Genomic DNA, 15,837 nt, shown 5'->3' on the forward strand with positions numbered 1-15,837 from the left:
AGGAACTAAGCAATGAGGGCAATAAAACTGATGTAAGGGGCAGGCATGACGGCTATGCATGTTATGCACTGGGAAAACTCTTGGTAGAACTGTAAAGTGCTGTATAACTTAGAAGGCAGGCCACATGCATGGTGAGCTTATTGCACTAGAGGAAGAGGTTGGAAACTTAGCAGTGCATGTTAGAAAGGTGATTCGTTTCTGGTCTAATGGTATGCCCACAGAAGTAATGAAGCCACTGCTAGGTCTGCACATGAAATCTGTAATACACAATCCTCTAGTTTTCTTTCCCTCCACAGAAACCTTGGAAGCCTTATGTAGAAGACAGTAAAGTCTTCAAATGCAAAGATCCTAGACAAGTACTGGAGGACTTGTCTCCGAGGAACACTGCCAGGACCTGCATTAGACTCTGAAATGAAAGGGAAATTAAACCTGAGACTTTGCAGTTTATTTTGATACCAAAGTATGCCCTAGGGCATCCTGTTTGAGAGCTTCTGTTTCAGCACCTAGCAGAGTGCTCTGTGTAGAGTTAAATGCTCAGTGCTTATTAAATAGAAAAAAACTCATAATATGACTGATTTTAATGAATAAAAAGTATATAGTCACTCATGGATACTAGTGCACAATAACTACATCAATAATATAAGAAACAAACATCAAGGAAGAAAATGGTGATTATGTTTAATATCTCAAAATAATTATTCTTAACAGCTAAGAGTTGAATTATTCAATTATAACAGAGTGAATAGAAAACAATAATTATTTGAGACATTTTTGGAAAATACTCAAAACAATCTTCCTAAATTGTTTTTATTGATGTAAATCATTAAGTAAATGGATAAAATATGTAAGTTACATTCTCTCTAACAAATTTATTGTTTTCTTAGTTAATGCAAAAAATATCCTGGTGATTATTTCCATAAGGGGGTAGGAAATATTAGTAAATAATTTTATTAAACAGCTCAGGGCTGGGGAAGTCAGACTTGCTGGGGTTTGTGACTCTCACAGCACTCAATACTGTGTTCATAAAATTGCTTCTTCAGTGACTTTGGTTTGCAGTGTCAAGTTCTGGTGGCCCCATACTGCTGCATCAGTCAAAGTGAGTTCCCTAAACATGACAAAACCTGACACAGTGACGTGTTACAAGCCAGCAGACACCACGGGTCACAGACTATTTAAGTGACTTTCAGAGACATACCTTCTGTACTCTGCTGGCCTCCACAGCTGCCAGTTTTGTTTCGGCAGAATGTACCAGCCTCCTTCTCCAAGTCTCACTGCTCAGTATTCAAGGATCGGTTGTAATAAACCTAACCTAATTCATTCCAGGTCACTATTATTTAACCTTGCCCTGCTCACACCCTCCGAGTGCCCTCTTCCTGGTCTGCCCACATCCCGATGTCTGGTTCATTAACACCCATGTAATGAGACCACATTTGTCAGTAGCATCCCTTCCAGTTTCTCTTTAAATGTTTCTGCTTGGCCTCTTGGGCACTGGATTCCACCCTCACTCTGCCTCCACTCATGCCAGCCCTTCAACCTCGCATGATGGCTTTCAGCGGTGCTGCCCCTCTGCAGTGAGCTGCCCAGCACCACCCTGGGCCCCAGAACACAGCCCCTTGTCTCAGTCCAAACCTCTGTTTTATCTCTCAGTGTGACTCTTCACAGTCACACCCCTGCACCTCACATTTGCTTTTTCCTAATGTAGTTAAAGCAAATCCTTAAAATGTGGACTAGTGAAGAGGATGAAAATGAAGGGGTCGACTCTTGGACTGCCCTTGTCGATGTCCCAAACCAGGGTTCCCGTAGCACAGAGGGTCTCTGCTGTACCCGAAGATAAGTCCCCCTGCTCAAAGGCGGGAAACACAGCCTCCAAGTCTTGCCTATGGTTTTCCTACTTGGCCTCCAACCCTAACCCCTCTCCCGTAAGGGAACTGGTGGACTCCCTTATGTAAATGGCATGAGACAAGTGACAAGTGCAGAAACTATCCCAAAGATTAACTGCAATAATATTAACATACACATGGACTATCAAAGCAGAGAGAAAAAGAGGGATGTTCTAACAGTTGCAGTCGGCAGCATTATTTATTTCAAGGACTAGAGGGTATAAAAAGGTGGCTGTTTTCTAGAATTTCTGAAAAAAAAAATATCTTCATACACAATAGAGCACCTTGAGTCTGGGCAATTAGTTGGAGGAATTAGCCTAAAAGGGTATAATACAATTCTAAAATCCCAAGACAGCCTCAGACTTGTTTAATTGTGTTTTTCATCTGTAAAAAGTTTTAAAGCACATATCTCCTTTTTATATATGTATAAATGATATTTATACGCTATTGTATAAATACATTCTGAATATTAGAAAACATCTATAACAAAGGGGAATTTCAAAGGATGAGATGAAAGAGAAAGAAAGAAGAAAAATAAATAAATAAGCTCTTGTATTTTCCTCACTCCCGGTAGACCGTCTTATAACACTCTGAAGAACAGGAATCCCCGCTTAGTGATGGCCATTCTAACAAGAGCGTAGCGAGCTGTCAATGTGGCATTAAAAGAGTCAGTGATGTGGCCAGCATCATGCAGCAAAGAATAGACACAGATGGGTAGTACTTTAAAATCTTATTTTTAAATTTTTGCTCTATAGCTCAGAGTAAAAGCTTTCTCTGCAGCTGAAATATGCATTATGTGTGTCTCCCTTTTATTAATATAAGTCAAAATGTATTTTTCATAGATGCCATGGGTAGATTTCTCACTACCTCATCATAAAGAAACCTATGGGATAGCCAAGAATTCCTAGTTGTCTTTGTCCCCCGAGTGTCTTGCTCATATTCTTTCAATTCAGATTGCCTCCTTGGGGAATCATGCCTCCCATCCTTTGCAAGACTTCTTTCTTGTGGGTCCATCTACTGGATCCTTGTATGGGACGATGTGGAGGTTCTGGTGAGGAAAGAGGGTCCAAGTGCTTGGCATTTTTGTTTCCATGTAATAGGCACCTACTGAAACAAGGGAAAGGGCATTGTGAGCTGTCCTTGACTCTCCAGAGCACAAATAGCATTTATCTCTGGGCAGCGGGCAGCGCCAACACGGGTTTTTGTCAACCTGTCAATTTTTTTTTCTTAAACAGAAAGCAGAGTTAAGTAAATAAAGATAAATGATTGTGCTCCTTTCTCTGCGGACCCTGGAGCTAAACTGAACAGGCCTCTTATGGTTCGGCCCTGCTTCATTGACTGTTCAGACAGCCCAGTAATACGACAGATGTACCCAGCCGTTCCCTCTTTCCCGCTGTCCATTAGATTATGTTCATTTTGTCTGAGATGCCATTAGAAGTCTCAAGGTCAAAGAAGTCATGGGGAAGAAAAAAGGATGACTAATTTTTTCCTGCAGCCCTTCATTGCCCAAAGAGCCTCCAGACAGGTGGGCTCCTGCTTTGTGAGGGGTGCAAAGAGGGGGGGCTCCATGCAATTTACTTGAAATAAAATGCAGGTGTGCAATTAACCCAGACACACTTCTGGCAACCAACACAGACCAGTGCTGGAAGTTTTATTTTAATCAGGGGAGAATATTATTTGAGATATTTTCCTAAATGACAAATGAATGATTTGCCAACAAGAACATGTTGAAAAAGAGCTCAGGGAGAAGAGGGGGCTTACATTTCTTTCTTTTCTTCTTTCTTTTTTTTTTTAAAAGAAAAAAAGATAATAGTGTTTTGGTCCCAAACAATGCTTCCCCTGGGATTTCTTGAGGATATCATGCAAATAGGGAATTCGTCCCTGCTTAGCAGCTGTGATTATGCATGTAATGGTCCTTGAATTTATATAGTGTGTTACCCCTGAGCTCAAAGCACTTAATGCACATGGCCACGTCGTCATTAACACTCAGAATCATAGTATGTGAAAACTGGAGGAGACTGAGAGGATCACCTGCCTGAACTCCATGGACACAAAAATACACAGTGTTATTATATGGGGTCCTTTCCTCGTTCACGTATGTGAGGCAGGTTATCTTTCCAAATGATGGCAGCAACTACAATTTCTTCATTTCTAAAAGCCCCCATGGCACCTACTATAAGGCTGAGTACACGGGAAACAGAGACAATCCATACCATTGACTGGTAGTCAGGATTATAGAATTGAATAGCTGGAAACTAAAAGATTACCTAATCTCTACAGAAATCTAACAATTCTGCCCAAATGCCCAGAAATGAAGCAAACAAAAGGGAAATTATGGTAAGAGGGCTTCAGGTTTCTTCACTATTTAAACCAGATCTACTCTCATTTCATTTTTAGATATTTTAGGAGATTAGGTGATATGAGATTATTGTTTTTGAAGAGAACTTCTCCACTGCTTAAAATAAAACAGAGAAATCCTCATATAGCATCCCAGAGAGATTATCATCTGACTTTCCCTTGAGCAAGTATGGGGAAAAAACAACAGAATTAAACTCCTGTCACATAATACTGGGCTGAGCTGGGGCTGCATATGAGGCAAAGGTGTGACAAGACACACAGAATTATCATATGCATGTTTGTGATGCTTTTGTCCATGTCTAATTGCATTCAGCACATGCTTATTGAGCATCTTTTTGTGGTTATCTCACCCTAGACCAGCAGTCCCCAATCTTTTTGGCTCCAGGGACCAGTTTTGTGGAAGACAATTTTTCCACAGACAGGGGAGGGGCATGGGGATGATTTAAGGGTGTTACATTCAAGCTCACCTCCTGCTGTGCGGTCCAGTTCCTAACAGGCCTGGACCAGTACTGGTCTGAGCCCTTGAGGTTGGGGACTCCTGTCCTAGATTAAAGGCTGTGTGGAGTGCAAGAAAATAAAACTCTTCATGAGCTTTTATCTCTCTGAACAAAAAAAATCCCTAACATACATAGCTATACATTTAAGAACGTAAGCACAAATGTGCAAAGTCCAAATCATAAGAGAATAAACAAGAAATTATATAAAAAAGAGGAAAAACTTGAATTAGTTTCTCAGAGTTGGAAGGTATCTTAGATGCCATTTCTTCATCAGATGGGTAAACACAGGCCCAGAGAAATAACATGATACACTCAAGATAGCCCAACTCAGAAGACCAGAAACAGGGTTAAGTATGAAATCAGAAAGGAGAATTCCTTCAGCACAGGCATAAGAACCAAGATGCAGGATGCAGTGGGTCATGGCCAACCCAACTGGTAAAGGAAATCAGACGATCACAGAAGACAGCTCCATTTAGGAAGCAGTCATCAAGTAAAATGCTATGGGGGTAGCAAAACAAAACAAAAAAATTAATGCAGTGTCTGCCCTTAAGGAACTTTCTCTAGAGTAGAAGGGTGAGATATACTCACTGATGTCTATAATTCAAAGTACGGTGAGCTCCGTGACAGAGGGACAATAATAGTACTTCACAAATGGAGAGCGTGTACATACCAAAGCCTGTCACATCTCATCCCAATTTAGCTCCCGCATTCCAGACTCATACATCCAGCTGCCTGTTGCATGAAACCTCCAGCTGCACATTTTATGATCTTCTTAATTTCAAAAGTCCAAAATTAAATTCATCTTGTACCTTTCATCCCCAATCCTGCTTCTGAGTTCCACATATCAGTAACACGCTTCAGTTGCTTGTCTTTGTAAATGGCAACACCATACCCCACACCATCAACTCAGTTACTTAAGTCAGAAATCTGGGAGTCATCCTTGACTCTTCTTCTCTCTTCCTCCTTACATCCATTTGACTCCTGGTAGTTTTGCCTCTTCAACAGCTCCTAAAGCCATCCAATATTCTCAAGGCCCACTGTCAGCGCCCTAGTCCAAGACTGCATTATCACCCAGACAATAGCCCCAGTGTGCTAAATCACCGCCCTGCTTTCTGGTTTCTCTCCCCCAGTCCAAGATATACATGAGAACCTACATGATGCTTCTTTAATTCTCACTAATTGTATCTTACTTCTTACCATAGCTCTGAGGATCAAATACAAAACAGCTTAACACATTACAAAGATTTTTTTCCCCATTTTTCTCCTACTTATCTCCCCAGCCTCATCTCCCAATAATTTTCTTCCCCCTTGGATTCAACCACCTTAATGTTACTAGATACCTTGCATTGCCATATTTTATTCTCTTTGTCCATAGTATTTTGCTGTTTGAATCTTTATTGACCTCTTCCCGCACAAAGTCACATGGGCACATACACAAAGATAATACAGGTATGCACATGCTTCACACAGCTAGCTCCAATTCATTATCAGATTTTAGCTTAACTCTTACCTCCTCCAGAGTCTTCCTGACCTTAGACTAAGTACAGACCCTGTTTCCATAGTACCTCATTTGCTGTATCATAACATACACCATCCTTTGCAGTAATTTTTTTAACCCCACAGAGGTTGTGGTCAAAAAATTACAGCATAGGTTAAATATCATACACCCTTAGGAAACACGTGTTATAACCAAACTGATGGCTTAAACATTATGGCTTAACATTAGTCACCTACACGGACAAACATGCAGCTAGTCATGACCTTGAAATTATGCACCAGATATATGTAACAATATTTAAGAAAAGCATTTGTATCTCTCAGGCCAGCCTTAATGGCTGTCTTCCTTTGTAGGACTGGCAGGCAGGTCTCTCTTGTTCTTTGCTTGATCCTTAGTGCTTAAAACAACACATGCACACAGTGTTTAATAAATACTGAATAAATGAATGATTACTTGGTGATATCCAGAGCATTTAATCTCAGGTAAGCAAGTCTCCAAAGGTTTAAAGGGAGAACACTCTTTAAGTGAAAATTGGGTATATTGAAAGCAATTTAAAAGGTTCTTATCTCAGCAGGTTGATGCCATGCCTGTATCAGACCACGGCTGAGATCGTCATTTTACTGAGGATTAAATTCATTCACAAATGTTAATGGGTCTGAAAAAAAATAATTACGATGGTAACAAATTAGGGGCCTGCTACACTAACTAACTTTTCTCTATTAACAGAGAATTTACTTTGAAGAGCAGAAAGAGCCAAGTGAGCAGATTTCATAATTGCAGAACTTTATTTTCACTTTGCTCTAACTTTCCCAGTGAAATAGAACATAAAGAAAGCCTTTGCAAATGGATAATTACACAGCACATCTCAGGATTATGAGATACTGTGTAACCTTTTCTCCTGCTTTTCTAATGTGATTGAGCACCATCATAGAGCTATTCTTGCCCTTATGGGGAAAAAGGCACTTCAAGTGACTCTTCATATCTAATAGCATGATTTCATGTTTATTAACATATACCCATAAAATTTATAATTTTTCAGCACCTGAAGGGACCATACAGATCAGCTAACCTAAACTTCTGCTTTAAGAAACTGAAACTAAGGTTAAGAAAAGTTAAATGACTCCTTCCAACACAAAATTACTAGAATAAGAGAAACTTACATCAAATAAACAATAACGGGGGATGCCTGCCTTTATGGGAAAATGAGGTAGAGGCTCTTCCGTAAGTGCTAGAAGAGAAGATGGAGTGGAAACAGGTGTCAAATCACAGGCAAATTAAAATTTGATTCAGAACTGCACATGTTATATTCCTATGGTTTAAAATAATCCACTTATTTGACACTTATCATCCCCTGCACACACAGAAAGGTAAGATGCCATAAAGTTAGGAACACAGACTATGGAATCACACAGACTTACCTGCAAAGCAACATGAATGCTAACCCCACCACTATACCATTTCTCTTGATGGATGTCCCGGTTGCTCATCACACAAAGCTTCACCAGGGCATTATGTTTGGCTAACTTTGACAACTCTCTCCACTGTAATCGGTGTTCAGAATTAATCATGTATGTGGGCAAACTCCTAGAGAGTTCTGTAATAATGACCTTTCAGATTGTTTTCCCACCTCTTATTTAAGTGTTACAAAAATGTTGAATAACATCAAATGTTTAGATTTTAAACCCCATCTCTCAGGCCTTCAATTTGTATCTAGGTGATATTTTCAGAATCATTGTGGGTAAACTTGAAGTTCAATGGGCTGTTTGGAGTAACATGGACCAAACCACAGGTTGACTGCATCTTATCTTTCAGCATGTTGTGTTTGACCTTGTTCATCTGAAAAGTTTTCACAGATCTGGCCAGGTGGCTCATTTGGTTGGAGTATCATCCCATACACCAAATGGTTGCAGGTTCCATCTCCAGTCAGGGCACATACCTAGGTTGTGGGTTTGATCCCCAGATAGGGAACATACAGGAGGCAACTCATCGATGTTTCTTACATATATGTTTCTGTTTCTGTCTTCCCCTTCCTCTCTCTCTAAAATCAATAAACATATATATCCTCAGGTGAAGATAACAAAGTGAAGTTTTCCACATGTAAGGAAATTTGTCAATGTGTCTTACTAAACTCCAAATAACAAATTCCTTTTATATAGGATCAAGATAGCAATAGGATTCAGAGATGAAAAATCCATAAGAGAACCTCTTCTTCACTTATCTGTCTAAGAAAGTAGCATTTATATCTTTATAAGAATTCAATTTTGGAAAACCTTGATAAACTCACTAACACATCTCTTGTTAAAGTCAACAATAACCTTTATGTTGCTAAATCCAATGGTCAAACTTTAATACCTCAGATGGCCCCTCCCATCAGCAATATTTGACACAACTAATTACTCCATCTTCTTTGAAGTCCTTCCTTCTTTTGGCTTTTGGGTTACTCCTCCTTTATTCAACTCCTGGCACCCTGGCTGCTTCTTTCCAGATTCCTTTTCCACTTTCTCCTCATTTTACTAAACTCAAAACATCTGGCTATTCCAGAACTTATTCAGATAGCTTCTTTATATACACACATTGCCTGACTCACTGCACCCAATCTTGTGACTTTAAAGATCCAAATGATACCAGCTCTCAACCCAGATGTCTGCACTGAACTCTATTATGTTATAACCGACTGTCTTCTCAACATTTGCAATTGGATATCTAATAGCATTAAACTTTAACTCATATAAAGTAAACCCTTTTTATTTTATCTTAATTTTCTCCCTTCTGATACATTCTCCATCACTGTAAATGGTAGTTCTATCTTGTCATGTGCTTAGGTCTAAAAGCTGGGTTCCTCTATTTAACTCATAACTTACTTCCAACCCCCAAATAGATCCCATTGATTCCATTTGCAAAATAGAATCAGAGTGAAACCATCTTTCCACCCCCAACTATATTTTAGTACAAGATACCATCATTCCTCAGCAAGAACATTGCAATAGCTTTTCAACTGCTATCTCTACATTTACCAACAGAAACTCAAATAATTATTTAAAATTTTAAGCCTCATCAAATTCTTCTGCTTCCCATTTTACCAGAGTAGGAGGCAAGTCTTCCAACAGTCTACAGAGTTTTACCTAATTTGGCTCCCACTATCTCACTGCACATATCTGCTAACCTTTCACCGTTCTTCACTGTGCTCTAGCCATACTGTTGTGTTTTTTTTTTCCTGCTGTTTTTCAAATGTGCTAAGTCACTTCTGTCTAGAAACCCTTTCTTCTGCTATTTTTTTCTGGCCAAGAAGAATCTTCTGCCAGCTATAGAAGTGGTTTCTAGCAAATGCTCCATTCATGATTATAAAGCAGTTAAAGCCTTCTTTGGCTATGTAGCAATGCATAAACCATGGTCCAGTCATAGCTCAGAAAAGATCAGCTGGGAACTGCATAGGGCAAGACATTCACCTGGGAAGTAAATAGCAGGAATATCACAAAGGGAAATGAGATACTAAGCAACCTCACTGTTTTGTCCTTTGCTAGCCTTAGTGGGGAGTAATCAGAAGGGAAGAGAAGGCTGTGCTCTAACACATTTAAATTATGGAAAACAGAAGTTGGAAGGAATGTCACAGTCTTCAAGACAAGGACAACATTGATTATGGGGTGGGGAATCTCTAGAAGCTTATCTGTACTTCTCTGACATGAAGACTGAGCATTACATAAGTGTCTACAAGATGGTATTAAAAACACAGTGGTGATCTATGTTTCAATCTTCACAGCTAAGCTTATAAAGAAAGATACACTGCATAATGGCTAAATGATATTTTCTTCATTATATTAGCACTTTACAAATTCAGAAAGGAACACTTACCTCACACCATTTGTTTTCCTTAGACAGTTTAAAGACAAAAATGCTAAATAATTATATTCTTGTTACTCTCCAGAATTTTCATTTGTTACTCAATATAAAGACTAATATGAGGAGGTAAAAAATAATGTCTCTTTACCTATCAGATATACTTTACTTTTATTACCCAAGCTCTCTACTGAAAATTCAATAAACTTTTTATATTCTACCATTTAATCTATGAACTTTGCATTCTGTTAATTCCCACACCAACTACATAATACTGGCAGATAATTTTTCAAAAAATAAGTTTGTAGTAGAAGTAACTAAGCATACGATGAACTGTTCTATTTGCCAGTGTTTTTTTATTGAAAAAACATGATGATGATTATTTCCAACATATTTAATAAAGTGCTTTAGATTTGACTATTTCTATTAAATTAACCAGATGGTGATAGCACATAATTTCACCCAGAAATGTACATTAATTATTAACAATAAATGTAGGGCAAAACAACAGACTTCAGTAATATCACCGCACATCTGCAAAGGAGATTGTTGGTGATTTGGAAATGCTAATTCTGTGATTAATCTTCCATTTGGCTACTGAGCAGCAGAAATCGTGCAAACAAGAATGTTAAGATGAATGATGGAGCATTCAGACTTCAAATTGGATTTTGATCTCAGACAGCAGAAAAAAAATGCTCTGGTAGGAAGTAGGAACTTTCCACCAACAATGTGTACTTTTGTCACAGAACCATTTGGAGAAAGTTGTGTTCTGTTGTCTCTATTTGAGGCATCTGTTCCTGAGATAACACAGAAAATCCTGCCTTTCCAAAGATTTCAAATCCAAGACCCTGTAAACTCTCTTCACAGAATTACCATTTTCACATTGTCTGAACTCTTCTTTCCATAATACAAATCCTGTAACAAAACCATGATGCTTACACATCTGAAATACATGTTAATTCTGGGCACTTTACCTCAAGGGAGATATAACAAAAATAGAAAAATTCCAAATAATTAAGTGGATAGATTGAGGATCTTCTGTGTAAGAACAGACTAGGAGAAAGAGACCCTTCAATCCAAAATCAGAAAAAAATGCAACCTTCGTGTAAATGATCAATAGGTCAATTTTATGTTGGACTAGCAAATATCAGATATCAAGAATACAGAAAACCAAGGAGTCCATACTGTTAGCATTTTGAAATTGACATAACATATATTACAGCTTAAGAAATTAGAGTGGGAGCAAATTTAAGATCACTTCATAGAACTTCCTGATCTTTGCAACCCAAAAAAGAATATAAATTGTAAGTATAATTTTAGAAAAATCTTCTTAAGTCCCACCCAATACATCCATAATGAATAATAAGCTGTTTTAAGAAAATAGTCAGCTAAAGATAATTCATTTACTTTTATAAGGCAATGTGTGCATATCTTAGACTCAACAGTCAGCCAGAAGAGATATTCAACAGGTTCAATATTTCCTACTCAGGATAAATCTTAATAATAATCACAATAAACACAATAAACAAAATTTGGATAGGATGACCAATTTAAAAAGAGAGAAGACTAAAATAAGGAATAAAAGAGGAGTGATTAATACCAGTCTATAAAAATTTTTGTATCACAGAAAAGATTATAATGGCATACATTGCATATGAAAAATTACCTAACCCAGATATAATGGACAAGTTACTGGAAAGGAACAAATTATTAAAACTGACTTAAGAAGAAGCAGAAAACCATAATAGATCTATCACAACAGATTAAATCACTAATCAAAAAACTACCCAAAAGAGAAGCTCAAAGCCAAATAGTATCAATGTTGAACTCTGCCAAACATTTAAGGAATTAACAGCAATCCTTCACACATTCTTGCAAACACAGAAAAAGGAGGAAGAACATATCAACTCATTCTATGAGGTCACTATTACTCTGATACCTAAATCAAAGTCATCACAAGAAAAGAAAACTACAATCCAATATTCATTATAAACAGATAAGAAAATTTCAACAAAATACTAACAAATCAAATCTAGTAAATACAAGAGTCTTAAACACTTTGAACCAGGGGGATTTATTCCAAGAATGTAAGATTAGCTCTCCACACGAAAATCAATGTAAAACATTTATATTAACATGTATAAAAGACAAATAACACACTATATTCTCAGTAAGTACAGAAAGAATTTGACAAAATCCAACATCCTTTCACAATAAATATACTCAACAAAATAAGACTAAAAGAAAACTTCCTCAACCTGATAAAGGTTGTCTATGCAAAACACAATCAACATCATACTAATTGTAAAATACTGATTCAGGCTTACCCCTGAAGATCAGCAACAAGGTAACGATGTCCATTCTCAACACTCTGATTAACATTATTTTGGAGCTACTAGCAGGAGAAATTAAACAAGAAAAAGAAATAAAAGACATCCAGACCAGAAAGAAAAAAATAAAACTATTTGCAGATTATACAGTCATATATACTTGGTCGATTTCTTCAGAAATCTATCAAAAAATTCTAGATTAAGAAAAAATTTTACCAAGGTTGCAAGATACAAGATCAATACACAAAAATCAATTGTACATCTATATATTAGCATGTATAATCCAAAAACAATTTAAAAAACTATTTTATTAAATATAGAATTAAAAATTGGAGGTAATAAATGGAACAAAGAAAGTGCAAGACTTGTATACCGAAACTATTAAACATTGTTGAAATAAATTAAAGGAGTCTTAAATATATAGAAAGACATCTGTGTCTTTCTATATATTTATATTTATATATATATACAGAAAGGAGCAAGCACATATATATATGTATATATTTATATATATATATTTATATATATATATTCTGAAACACTTAATATTGTTAAAACAACAATACTACCCAAATTGATCTACAGATTCAGCATAATCCCATTAAAATTCTAGTTGACCTCTTTGCAGAAATTAACAAGCAATCCCTAAGGGACCTAAAATAGCCCAAAATTGTTTGATTAAAAAAGAATAAAGTCAGAAGACTTACATTTTGATATTTTAAAACTTGCTGAAAAGCTAAGGTTGTTACGGCAGTTTGTACTGACCTTAGACACATAGATGAATGAAAAAGAATTGAGAATCCAGAAATAAATTCTTACATTTATGTTCAATGATTTTCAACAAATGTTCCAAAACAATTTGGTGGGGAAAGAACAGTGATTTCAATAACAACAAAAACCAAGTTAACTTGAGTGCCCTATCTCACATTTTATATAAAAATTAACTCAAATGGTTCACACAATCCTAAATGTAAGTGCTAAAACTATAAAAACCACAGAAGAGAATATATAGGAGTAAATCTTTGTGAACTGCAATTTTTTTTTTAGATTTGACATCCAAACACAAGCAACAAAACAAAATATAAGTTGGACTTCATCAAAATTAAAAACTTTTGTGTTTTAAAAGACACCATAAGGAAAGTGAAAATACAATTCAAAGAATCACAGAAAATATTTGCTAATCATATATCTGATAATGTCTTAATATCCACAATATATGAAGAACATTTAAAACTCTTACACAGTAAAAAGACAAGCAAATAACCCATACAAATTTTGGCAACATATTTGAAATGGCATTTTTCCAAAGAAGGTATACAAATGACAAATAAGCACATGAAAAGATACTAAACATCCTTAGTCATTAGGGAAATGCAAACCAAAAGCACAGTAAAATACTTTTTCACTAGGATGGCTAATAACCAAAAGGATAGACACTAACTAGTGTTACTGAGAATGTGGAGAAGTTAAAATTCTCATTCTTTGCTGGAGGGATTGTAAAATGATGCAGCCACTTTGAAAAATGATTTGTCAATTAGTCAAAAAAGTAAATGCAGAGCTAGAATATGACCCAGGAATTCCATTCCTATGTAACTATCCAAGAGAATTGAACATATATGTTTACAAAATAGACACTCATAGTAGTGTTATTCACAATAGCCAAAAACTGTAAACATCCCAAACATCTATTAATTGATAAATAAATAAATTACCACAAAATGTGGTATATCCATCTAATGGGATAATATTTGGCAGTAAAAATGAATTAATTACTGATACATGCTACAATATGGATGAATCCTGAAAGCATTTGGCTAAGTTGGGAAAAAAAAAAAAACCCAGCCAGCACAAAACTACACATAGTGTATGATTCCATTTACATGAAATCTTCAGAATAGGAAAATCCATGGAGATAGAAAGTAGATTGGTGGTCACCAGAAGCTGTGGAGAAGGGACAATGAGGAGTGACTGCTATTGAATAGAGGATTTCTTTTTAAGGTGATGAAAATGTTCTGTTATTACATAGTGTTTTGCACAGCCTATGAGTATACTAAAAACCACTGAATTGTACACTTTAAATGGGTGGATTTTATGGTATGTGAATTGTATCTCAATGAAAAAATAATCACACTATTACTTGTGCTGGTTTCTAAGTTTACTATTTCATGGGTACAACCAGAAGTGCAACTCCTTTCACACTATTTATTACTATCAGCCCCTTTTAGGCAACTGTGGAAAAAGAGTCTTGCCCAAGCTAAGGCCCTCTGACATGGCCTGTCTCTTAAACTATCTGCCACAATTGTTATAACTAAGGAAAGTAATGATCACAGCACCCAATCACAATTGTTCTTTTTATTGTATGAACACTGAATGATAAAATCCCTTTATTGTGGTTACAAAATAGTAAATAAGAAAATTACAACATGGTTCAAGACATGAAGATGTTAGAATATTCTATGCTTATATTCTTTTTCCTTCTTATAAATTGTAAGTATTCTGAGGGGAGTATTGTGTTGTTCTGTGTTATCATAGGGTGGCTTATCAAGTCTATTTGCTCATGTTTTAAAATAAAGTTATTCCTGCAGCCTGCCTTTCAGGTTTGTCTTTGGAGACATTGGCTGGTCAAAAGTACCATATGCTTTAACAATGGTTACTTAATTTTTTTCAAAGATTTTATTTATTAATTTTTAGAGGGGAAGGGTGGAAGAAAGAGAGGGAGAGAAACATCAATGTGTGGTTGCCTCTTGTGCACCCCCTTCTGGGGACTTGGCCCACAACCCAGGCATGTGCTCTGACAGGGAACTGAAACAGCGACCCCTTGCTTCACAGGACAGCACTCAATCCACTGAGCCACACCAGCCAGGGCCAATGGTTAATTTTTTAAAAAATTTCTCTGGTCAAGATAATCATGAATCATCTGTATTGCTAGTCTTTTATATTGCTAGTTAAAGATAGAGAACTGCCTTGATCTCCATAAAATCCCCATGGTGTGCTATAATTCACACTGTCTCAGGACAAGGAGCATCAGGAGAAGTACAGGCCAAGGAGTAGGACAGGGGCTTGGGAAAATGAACTAAGGGAGAGTCTGATCTCTCTGAGACAAGTCAGAAATCCAGTGGGCTGTGTTTTAAAGGAAAAATAAGTTAAGACTGGGTTTAATCCAAAATTTTTGCATTTGTCCATGTAGTCATCCATCGATCCATCCACCCCTTTATTCAGTATTCCAATATGTTGTAGGCACTACACTAGGACTGAAGCATTTAATCACTAAAGAGGCCAGATTTGATGGGTAGACATTATGGCAGCAATCCAGGTCATTTTTTAAGGCAGACAGATAGGGTTTCAAATAATAACTCCATTACTGTAAGATCATGTCAATAATAGAGTGCCAAAAGATGTCAAGCTCTGTGCTTGCTCCTTTCTGTATATTAACACATTTA

This window comes from Pteronotus mesoamericanus, unplaced genomic scaffold, assembly GCF_021234165.1.
Source record: "Pteronotus mesoamericanus isolate MK-2021 breed Mesoamerican mustached bat unplaced genomic scaffold, CSHL_Meso_final contig_74, whole genome shotgun sequence".
Classification (NCBI taxonomy): Eukaryota; Metazoa; Chordata; class Mammalia; order Chiroptera; family Mormoopidae; genus Pteronotus; species Pteronotus mesoamericanus.